Source organism: Gopherus evgoodei, chromosome 19, assembly GCF_007399415.2.
Source record: "Gopherus evgoodei ecotype Sinaloan lineage chromosome 19, rGopEvg1_v1.p, whole genome shotgun sequence".
Taxonomy (NCBI): Eukaryota; Metazoa; Chordata; order Testudines; family Testudinidae; genus Gopherus; species Gopherus evgoodei.
Window position 1 is genome coordinate 4,100,299 of NC_044340.1, and position 11,702 is coordinate 4,112,000.

An 11,702-nucleotide genomic window follows, 5' to 3' on the forward strand; every position below is an offset into this window, starting at 1 on the left:
GGATTCATCACTTCTGCCCTGGGCCCTGCCCCAACTAGGGACGGCCCTGGTCCCGAGGCCTGGAATTTCTGTCAGCGGGCCTTCATGTTTGCATAAAATCTTGGAATCCAGTTTGAGAGGGGAGCCCATAAGACTTTTTAAGGCCAGAAGAGACCGTCATGATCATCTAATCTGGCTTCTTGCACATTGCAGGCTACAGATCTGCAGTCACCCACTCCTGTAATAGGCCAATCTCCTCTGGCTTAGTAACTGAAGTCCGCAAATCTTGTTTTAAAGACTTACAAGTTACAGAGAATCCACTATTTGCTGTAGTTTGAACTAGCAAATGACTCATGCTCCAGGCAGCAGAGGAAAGCAACAACAAAAAATAATACAGGGTTTCTGCCAGTCTGACCTGGGGAAAATTCCTTCCTAACCCCAAATATTATGATAAGTTAGACTCTGAGCATGTGGGCAAGACCCACCAGCCAGACACCTGGGAAAGAATTATCTGTAGTAATTCTGAGCCTCCCGATCTAGTGTCCCATCTCTGGCCACTGGCGATATTAGCTAATAGCAATCATGGATGGGTCAGATGTTGTTGTAGGCAATCCCATCATAATATCCACTCTCATTCAAGGTAAGCTTTTCCTCCACTGCTCCCCTTGGAAAGTTGTTCCAGAACTTCACTCCCCTGATGGTTAGGAACCTTTGTCTAATTTCAAGCCTAAAGTAATTGAGGCCAGTTTATATCCATTTGTTCTTGTGTCAACATAGGTCCTAATTTAAATAATTCCTCCTCCATTCCTGGTGTTTTTCCGTTTGATTTATTTTTGTAGAGAAATGAAAGCTGGTCAGAAGTTTTTTGACAAAAACATTCTGTGTTGGTAAATGCCCATTCTTCAAAACTGAGACTGTCCACAGGAAAAGGTCAGTTTTGATGAACTTTCTGTTTTGCAGTTTTTTAAATAAAAGTTCTGAAATCATTGAAACATCCCATTTTAACATTTTTTTAAATGAAAAGTTTCCATTGTTCATTTTAAACAACTTTTTCTTTTGAAATTTGTTAGGGCATAGTTAAAAACATGTACTTTTTCACACAACTTCTTGATTTACCCAACCCAAAGGTATTTTTTGGATTTAGGTTCATGAAAATTTTCAAATCTCAACTTTTAGTCCTGATTTGAGATGGGAAAATTTTTTTTAATCTCAAAAGTCTTACAGGTTGGGAAAGTTGTTTCATGCTACCTACGCATTAAAGAGCAATCATCTTAAACCTTCAGGTTTGATAATGCAGTTTCTGGCCCTGGATTCATAACTGTTTAAGCATGTAGGAATCTTAACGTTTAGTCTAGATAAAACTCTAGTTGCATGGATTCCTTGTAGCTGCTAAAAGAAGAATCCAAACTACTCCAACTACATAAATACTAATCCTGCGCATACCCTAAAGCTGGGATCAAAGGGATTTCAGTGGCATCAATGATGTTAAGGAACATGCTGATCATTTATGCAATGAGTCCCTTGAATGTCGTGGTGCCTTTGAATTGATGCCTGAAACAAAATTCATATTTAGATTATCCTCTTAATAATATTTATGCATGTGTACGTGTCTCACAGCAAACAAGGAAGGGCTCGCTTGAGATGTACATTTACACAGAAACTCTCCAGAGTTTAGTGCCCTGGTTCCCAACCAGGAGTGCCCAGACTAGTCCTGTATCACCTGCCAAGGTGCTTGGGCATCTCCTCACAAAGGTGAGGCTGAGGCTGGGAGCTTCTCAAGTTCCCAGGTGGGTTGGAGCATGTCCATTCAAATGGGAGGAGTGGCTCAGTCAAGGTCTGATTGTGGCAAACTGGGCAGCAGCTGGTAAAGTGTGTCTGAAAAATTTAAAGCCAAGGTTTTGCTATTTCTTTAGGAACTTTTCATGTCCACATGATCCAGTTGATTTTTTTCCTCATTAATCAGACATTGTTTAAATGATCTTTCATTCTGTGAACAAGATCCTCAAAAACAAACCATTTCATTGTGCTTGAAAAGAAGCACTGCAGCTCACATGGCCCAGGGGTCGTCCATCTTTGGAGCAGAAGGTGCTTTGCTTATTATGGCTGATAGGGAAACCAACCCCCCTTAGTTTAACCCGTAGTTTAATAGCCTTGTTTATGTAAGTTTTACGGGCCCACATATAGAGGCCTTAGGCTTCTGCTAACTAATACATGTAGGAGTTAAAGGTTTAATTGCTTTAAGGATAAGGAAACGGGGTATGCAGCACTGACAAAAGAGAACCTGGAAAAGAGACAATGGGTCCCCTAGAAATCTGTTCTGCTACAGATGAATATATTTGTTTTGGCTTGCATATGATGCATAAGATGGATCCCAAGGAGGGGTCACCAGGTAACCAGCTCAATATTGCCCTATCATATAATACTCGATAATGGCTTCTAATGGAATTCCCCTTTAGCTTGAGTAAGTTTTATAACAAAGGCTTTGTTGGCTTTATGCTAACTTGCCTTAATAACTTGTCTGTCTGTATAAAGTTAAAAGCTTGCTTATCAGTATAACATTAATACTTGTCTGTCAGCGCAAAAGCCATCTGGCCGGAACTGGGGAAACTGGACTCCAAAAGAGGATCCAATGAGACCATGTGAAGCTTGCTCAAAGTAACCGCAAGTAGGGGTAACGGAACAGTCAGGGCTGCGAGATGGCCAAAGGACATCAACAAGGAAATATAAAAGTCAGTTGCTTGCAAAATTGCAATATGTATGCCATATAAGGAAAATATTAATTGTGTTTTGCAGTGTAAGCTATATAATAATCCAAATAAGGTTGTATTAATGCGTAAGCAAGATATGCTAATTTGCGGTTTTAAGCTTTATAAGGTGCAGGGAAATTTGTAAGGGTAGAGCAGCTTACCCCTTGCTAGGGGATATGCTAGCTCTCCCGGTATGCATACCTGCATAACAATAAAGGAGCCTCAGGCTGTCTGATCAAATCATTGAGGTGGTGGTTTTTTCCCCGACATGGCAGTGGCAAGTTACTCAGAGTCTGATCCAGAGCCCACTGCAATCAGGGGAAAGGCTTCAACTGGTTTCAATGCCCACTGTGTAAATGGCTGCAGATTCCAGGCCTCACTGCCCAGACCAGTGAACCAGGACCTTGCTCAGACACTCAATACTGTAAGAGGCACAAAGAAAACACACTGAAAAAACAGAGAGAGTGATTATCTTCCTCTAAACTCTTTCAGTTGTAGGGATTGTAGGCATCAGTTGTGACACTAGTGTCCCTTTAAGGACTCAGGTCAGGAGATGTGTAATGATGACTGTATACAGCACCTCTGCCAATAGTTAGGGTTAAGCTGCTGTCTTGTATGTTGTGTGGTATCTGACTTGGGGGGTGTAGTAGGAAGTCAAATCCTGCCGGAGTGTGCTGGAGTTGTTACTTGCAGTATTCAATAAATCCTTGGATTTCTATATCAAGTAATAAAACTGGTAGCAGTGGCTTCAAGATGGCAAAAGTACTTTTGCCCGAGAAGAGATGTGCTGGTCATGCAAATTAGACTGGAATCTAACTACTTAAAGAGCCTTTGAGCTGTTGATCTCAGTGAATGAGTGGTCTGATGCGAAAGCAGCACAGTGTTTTTGGATGGTGATGCCAAAGACTTTGACCAGCAGCTTCCCAGTACAGGTCATGGATCGTGCAGACAGTTACATAATATGACTACTCTGAGGGGAAATTGTTGCTTTTAAAATAGCAGAAGGAGCAGCAAGCCAGGAGGCAGCAGGGAGGGAAACCCCTGTGTGATGGGTTGGACCCCCCCATCCGGGATGTTACCTGATGTACTGGGATTTCACTGAGCCTGCCCGTCCCACTAGCCTGTTTTGCTGAATTAGGGTCTCCGGCCTCTGGCAGCACACACACACAGATAGGGACGCACCAGCTGTAGAATCACACAGAGTCTGCAAACAGCTCTCTATGAGAAGACTCAGCTAGGAAATCGCCCAGCACTCAAGAGCAGCTCCCCTCTGGAAAGTACACACAAAATAATATTGTCTTGCACTGTAGAGAAATCTATACAACGTAAGCTCATGAATTCGCCCCCTCCCTCAATGTGGAGGAAGATATACACAACTTCTTGCCTCCCCCCAGTTAGAAATTGCACAAATTGGGTTTAATAATAAACAAAAACAAGTTTATTAACTATACAAGGCAGATTTTAAGTGATTATAAGGGACAGGAAACAGAACAAAGCAGACTACTTAACACGTATTCTAAGCTAAGATCTTAAAGAGACTGGTTACAAGAAGTAATTTCTCACCCTAAATGTTGTTTTAGGCAAGTTGCAGAATTTCTGTAGCTTAGAGTTCCAGTTATTTCTCTTTACAGACTAGACTCCTGTCTTAGTCTGGACTCAGCCCTTGCCTTTCTCACTGCTCTGTTCCTTTGTCTCTTCAAATACTTTCAGCAGTCTTCCTTCTTGGGCAGAAAGGCAAAGAAGAGTCCTGTTTACCTTACTCCCCAGCCTTAAATAAGATTTACTTTAGGTGGGAATCTTTTATTTCCCAGTCTTGACATCCCCCTCCTTTTAGTGGAAAATTACTAGAAGTCCAAGATGGTGTTTAGTACCATGTGACAGGACCACCTGACCTAATAGTGTCACAGCTATGTTCCAGGACATGGCTCAGGAAGAAGAGAGATTAGTATCTTCAAAGTCTTATTGTTTCTTCCTAATGGCCCATCAAGGCTAGTGGCCTGTTGTCTGGTGGGTGTCTACCAAATACACACACAGTTGTAATTGTTACATAGTCAATATTCCTAACTTTAGATACAGAAATGATACATGCATACAAATTGGGTCATCACATTCCGTAAATTATAACCTTTCCAATGATAAGACCCATCTTGCATAAAATATATTTCAGTTATGCCATGTCCATATTATAAGCATATTTCCAGAAAGAATATGGGGTGTAATGTCACACCCTACATAGCAGTTTGTGTGCACTGAGGAGGCAGTTTGATAGGGCTTTCCCTGCCCCACCTGGCCAGGGGGGTGGCTCAGGTGAAGAAGAACCTGCTATGCTGAGTCAGTGATAAAGCTGTCCTCACAGTCTTTTCTCTGGCCCCATTGGGATCCATCGTCACAGACTCTGTCAAGTAATCCCGTATAATGTACTATGGCCTGTTAGTCCTACCGCCCAAGATGCAGATGTGTGACATCTTCGTGTTTGCGAAAGAGATCTTGGGAGAGCTACTGTCAGGTGGGTTCCTGCCTCACTCACCATACCACCTATTGCACAGTGAATGAGGCCAGGGCACCTGCCATAGGGCCAGTGTGGAAGGGCCCTGGCCCTGATGCTCTGATAATACTAGCTAAAGCAGCAGTGTCACAATTATTGTATTTTGAAGATGTGAAGTGGTGGATCAGTATTAACTAGCCCATTTATTTTATTATTTACACTGTGTTGATTGTCCTAATTAAAGTGACTCTCTTTTTTTCAGCTGCTATATTTCCTTCTGGTTGCATCAGAAGATACACATATCATCTATCATTTGCACCCATCACCTTAGTAAAGGAACAAACATGAAAAACAAATCACTGTCTGCGAATGGATCATTTTCATGTTCCCTCTTCCATGAGGGATTGAGGTCCCAGGTAGGTATTTTGAGGGTGAAAACTCACTGGCCATTCAGTGGCTATCGAGATTGGGGGACACCTCTAAAGAGCTGTCTCCATTGTGCTCCAAGAGTCTGATCTAACTCATGCTGCACTCAATAAGAGAAGTCATCTTTCCAACGGATGGAGGTTCAGGCCCTAAAAGAGGAGGGATGTGCTTAGCCAAGGCCCCGCAGACCTGGGCACTGGATTAAGAGAGAGATTTTTACCTGTTCAGTGCTAGAAAAATCCAAATTCACTGGGAAAGGGACTTATAATACTACAGACAAAGGCAGGGATGGATCACTGGATTGCTAGTCTTCTGCTAGAAACCTTCTGCTGGAACGAGGACCCTTTTCCATGCCCATCTCATCATTTACCAGCAGGCTGGGTACGCACAACAGTTGCTGGGTTTTCCTTACGCCACTTTGCCTGGATCTCTGGTACCAATTCTCTCTTGCCCCAGGTGACGTTGCTGGCAAGTGGCACCTCCTCCTGTAGTTTAAATGCTGGTTATTTATTCAATTAGAAGTTGATTAATTCTTCAGGTCTTTGTCTTTTAGTAGAATGGAAAGAAATCCCCTAGGGGGTGGGGAGATCAGGGGAAGCATTACTGTGCCATGGAGGAAGGATTAAATTCATCTTGATTCGGTCCCCTGGCACTCCTGCCTATACTTTGTTTTTAAGCTTCTGCTGAGAAGCTGAACTTTGTACCAAGGACGATCAGCAGAGACGTAAATGGAAGGGCTGCAGAAAAAGAGAGGTGCCTGTGCCAGCCTACTCCAGCATCTTTGGAAGGAACCCTGGTGTAGAGCAACCTGAATATGCTGTACCTTCCCTTCCCCCTGCCAAACCCAAACTAGCTCCTGTAATGAGAGCATCATGTGCTCTGGGCACTATATGCAGAGCTATGACGCTCCTGCTCAGTTAGCCACGATCAGCCAGGCCCTGCTTCTGCAAACTCTTCCTCAGATGCTTAATTTCAACCATGTGAGCAGGCCCGTTGATTTCACACATGTTTACAGGACTGGGGCCTACATCAGTATTGTGGTGAGAACTGCATGGAGGAAAGGAGCCAGCATCCATGTTACAGGAATCACTCCAGTCTAATGAGACGACTGCTATCTCACCTAAGATCTTGATCTCCATCTAGGGCTCACTGGCCCTGTAGAGGAGGTTTCACAGCGACAGTCCCTGATGCAAGAGCAGCTCCTGTTTCTGTGTGTGCTCCGGCTGACAGCAAGAGTCAAACTTTGGGCTCCCTTGGGAGCTAGAGTACAATGGAGGGAGCAAAATGTCGGATAGAGCTGAGAAACAGCCTGCGTGTACGTTAGTCTCTTTTCGGACTATGATACTGATGTGTTTGCTGGACTCATCTCTATTAGCTCACGTTATTGCCTGCATGCAAAGAGCTGGATTCCTGAATGAGTTCCAAGCTAATTAATTGAGTGAAATATATTGTTACCACACACATTGCAAGCTGGCCTTGAAATACAAAAGACTGATTATGTGAATCTATGTGCTAAATTCCTCAGTCACCAACTCCTTCTGAATTGTCACCTCCTCCCCTGGGCAGAAAGGTTCATTGGGTGGTGGTAATGTAGCTTAGAATTGTGTGTTGCATTTATGAATGGAGGCTTGTCAATAACATGAGAGGTGTGTCTATAAAACAGCCTCTAAGGTCTGACCTGACTGCAGTGAAGGGACTGGATTAAGCATCTCAAGAGTGAGTACTGGAAAACCAGAGACCAGAACCCCACCTTGGGCTACTTACCGACATTGTGCCTGTTTTCTGAGGAGTTTGACTGGGTGCTGGGTATTGCACCGAACACAGAGCCAGCGATGGTGCATGTCTACCTGGTTAGCCAGGATGGTGCCCTGCTGGCCCCAGAATCCAGCATGGGGACTGATGGGAAACAGGAGCAGGTGCCGAGTGAGGGCAGTGAAGGAACTGTTACTGAAACCCTGAGCCTGGTAGGCTTCTGACCCTGTTTTAATGTTTATTATTATTAATATAGGCATGGCAGGGATTTCTGCTCTATTAACCAATGCAAAAGTTATGAGACATCCCAGCTAGCAGCATGTATCCACCAATGGCAGACTGTATCCCAGTGCTGTGGCTTCCCTATCACATGGAGTTCAAATGGTGACCTAGAAATGCAAATAGTAAAAATGCCTTAGAGTGAATTTTTACCTGAAAGGCACAGATTTTTGGTCCGGCCATTCCTGTTCCCTAAAAATAATAACTTTGCATTGCCATGCCTGTAAGTACACCATTCTGTAACCACTCAGTAACATAAAGAGCCACTGGAAAATGAACTGTCAAAGAGGGGAGAGGTGAAAATGAGTTCCAGCCACAAATCTAGTCCATTTCAGGTAAAGATAGTCCATGCAGTCTACAGATGACAAAAGCAGTTATCCCCAATTTGACCGGGGTTTGAAAATGCATCCAGAAATGTGCCATGGAGGATGGGGTATAAGAGAGATGACTGTGGAGTTGTGTGTGTTTGCATGCAGCCATAACAGGCTAAGCCATGTGGAAGCTAATGGAGCATCCTGTTGATTCCCTCATGAATTTTGAACCAATCCCAGGTGCTGATAGAAACTTTTCCTGGAGCAGGAACCGTAGCTAGGCAGTCACATTGCAGGGAAGGGTGTATTTCCTAGGGCCAGCTTGGTAGCTGACCAGCCCACTCCACTAATCAATGTGCTGGTCAGTCTCTATACATTTGAATACTTCAGCTGCACACACTGCAGGTTTCCCACCAGCAGCTTGGAATAACAACTCCCTCTGCCAGCCGAGCAGCACAAGAACTGTTCTGCCCTCCAAAATATGGAAGGCCTGAAACGATAGAAAAAGCTTTTGTAGCATTGCCACTGATGGCACCCTGCCCACCCGCACAACCCAGCCAGCCCAAGTAGTTCTGCACTTTTTTAGGAAAAAAAAAAAAAGCAAGCCTGTCATTGTCTCTGCACTTCTTTCGCTGTGATTAACCAGGCTGTGTCAAGGGGCTTCTGTGCATCCCTCTCGCAATATATTGATGTTCAGTTTCGAAAAGTAGCATTTTATGTCCTTGAAATTCCACAAGGATTTTTCTGTGCTCCTGCATGGGGGTCTTTGAGACAATAACCCTGTGTGTCCTGTCCTGTTCTAGGCCCCTCACTCTCTATTGGCTGCAGAACCTCCACAGCTCGCCCACAGTGCCGTACAAACGTTTCAGTGATGAACTGATGGTTGAAGTTCTGCAGAGAGCCACCGACAATTCCAGTACCATGAACAAAGGGACTTGTGGCTAGAGGAAAGGCCTGGTGGGAGACCAGAGGAAAGGCTCCGGCTGGCTGCATAGCCTGAGGACAGGGTTTCAACGTGGGAGCAGGCACTTGCTTTGCAGTTCCTGGAACAGGAATGGTGGCTAAGGGAGGACAGAGCTGAGCAGCTGTTGTCAGTAATAGCTACAAGAGTACCAGCTGTTGCTCCATTATCCACACCATGGCCTGAGATACCTGCACGGTACCCTGGGATGCAGGCCAGAAACTTCAGGCCTGGGTTGCCCATGCAGTCAGGCCCCATGAGCAGCTGGGCAGGGCAAATTAGCCCTATGCAGCTCTTTGTCTTGACCTCCTCCCCTGTTGATGCCTCCAGCCCCTGCCCTGGCATCAAGTGCTCAGCAAATGGAGAACAAAGAGAAAGGAGAATGGGGGCCCAGGGGACATGCCACGGCAGAGGGCTCTGTCTTGTACTTGATTCCACTGTTCACACTTGTTCTTCTAGTGGTTTTTGTGGGTTTTCCCCTGTAAGGTTCTGTTGTTACTGGTGTTTTGGTGTGGGGGTGGTGGCTCGCCGTCTCGGAAAGGGCAACTGTTGTAGTTTTATAACATGTATGTAAATAAAGATTTGTATGTCTTCAGGAGAGTGTATTGCCATCACTGCACCATGTCTGACAATGTGTATTTAAAATAATAAAGCTAACACATGATCAGGAACAATTAGGAATTAGTAAGCAAACACTAGTCCTCTGTACAGTTAGGTACAGCAATCCACACTTCAGTTACTTCCTAATATGAATCAATACTGTGAATCATTCCCCCCCATGCCCCATTTCATGAGTGGTCATGTCACTGATAAATACATTGCATGAAATCAAGCCCCCATCTCTCCCCAAGCACTGACCCCCCCACACACTAAATCAATGAGCCCCACCTCCACCCCCCACAAGCACATTCATAGAGGTACTATTCAAGCTCTTCCATTGGACCAGGCCAGTTCATAACATGGAAGCACAAAGCATCCCTGACTTCTGTGCCTGGGTGCATTCAGCTCCAGGTGTAGCAGGGGCACTTTCTGGCTGAGGTTCTGATCCAGCGGCCTCTCGCTGTCACAGGTCCATTCAGGGGGAAAAGGCCAATCTCTGGCTTTGCAGAGATTGTGAAGAGCACAGCAAGTCACAGCGATGTGGACAGCGTTGAAGACACTGGCATCCAAAGAGGGAGGTAGACACCTCCAGCGGGATTTCAATCTGCCAAAAGCACATTCAACAACCACTCTGCACCTGCTGAGTGTAAGTAAACCCTTTCTGACATCAGGGTACAGTTTCATAAGTCAAGGCAAAAACTAAGTACACAGGGTCCCCCAGAATGCTGGTGGGGACAGTAACTCCATTTATGACACTGTCATGTGGTGGGAAGAGTGTCCCAGCCGGGCCATGAATGTAGACTGCTGATCAGTGAAAATCCCTGGCATCATGGACTTTCCCTGTGCAGCCCCCTTTAAATCACCCTTTGTGGTCCACGAGGACCTGTAGTACCCTTTGTGGTTTATATACTCATGTGCTCCTTGGGGAGGGCAGACTATGGGCACATGGGTTGCACCAGTGGCCCCTGCACAGTTAGGAAACCCCGTTCTCTCAAAACCTGGAATTGCCTCCGGAATAGCTTCAATTCCAATCACCTTGGGGTTACCCACACGACTGGCTGCCTCCGAGACCTCTGCCACCGCTCTACCCACAGTCGCCGTGTGTGGGTCTTTACACCGAAGAGTCATGGAAAGCTGCTCACAAAGCTCCAGGAATGTAGCTTTCTTCATGCGCTCTGCCGCCAGGGCTGCCCTCTGGCTGGGGGGCTTGGCAAGTGCACAGCTGACGGGGCTGGACCATGTGGCACCCCCACCACCCACTAGTGTTACCGTGATCTGGCGTGACCATCAGATGGGTGAAGAGGTTGCCCAGACCAATGAGGCACCAGCAACAGTCAAGAAGGTGAGTGCGACACTGGACAGTGGAGACTAGCAGGCCACTTGGCTGGTGCAGCTGGTTCCTCAGCTCCAAACCCTCTGCATTCCACTGTACCTGCCCTCGGCGTGTGACGAGCTTTGCTGAATGGAAATAAGGGACTAGGCTTTATTTTAAGGAACACTTTAGGGAAACCTCATTTCCTGGTGCAGACTGTGTTTGTCTCCCAAGGGCACATTTCCACTGCCCTCAGGTGTACCGTGCAATTAGCATCAGCTTCAATTTAATGTATAAAATGGTCAAGGGACGTCCCTTAAAATAAGGACGGTCTCCCTGTCTGCTTGGGCCTGAGCAGGCATCTGCTGACCCTGGGCCTGACCTCGGGATACCCTGGGGTTCATTCACCTCCCCTTGTTCTTTCATTGCAGAAAACTAAAGCAAGGCACAATGGCTGCTCCATTGCTCGCTAGTGTTGTCTGGGCAGCGGCCTCCATGGAGAGGCCTGAGTCCAATGCACTGGGCACACCAGCACCAGAGGGACAAATGGGAGCGTTAGCCCTTTAGTGAAAATACTGACTCTGGCACCATCTAGTGGCTAAAGCCAGGAGCAAGCTGTAGGGCCTCAGACAAGCTGCTGTAATCAGGATGTAAACCATAGAAACGTTGGTGTAACGCCTGCTCCAGAAGTAAGGGGCCTCACCTGCTGGGGCCTCACCTGCTAGGTCCTTAGACCTGGTGGGTTCCCATAAATGCATGCACACATCTCACACAAAGGAAGTCTCTATTGGGGCTGGCAGACTCTAGTACTAAATCCTCTTTGTATCAGAGGGGTAGCCGTGTTAGTCTG

The 11,702-nt window shown here is 45.8% G+C and overlaps 1 long non-coding RNA gene across 1 annotated transcript; it reads left to right on the top strand.

The window, feature by feature from the left end:
* Positions 1–712: 712 nt before the first annotated feature.
* LOC115637184 lies at positions 713–9,538 on the top strand. The gene is made up of 3 exons (XR_003997194.1): positions 713–909; positions 5,474–5,627; positions 6,315–9,538. It is a non-coding gene; the product is annotated as an uncharacterized LOC115637184 (long non-coding RNA).
* The last annotated feature ends 2,164 nt before the right edge of the window (positions 9,539–11,702 follow it).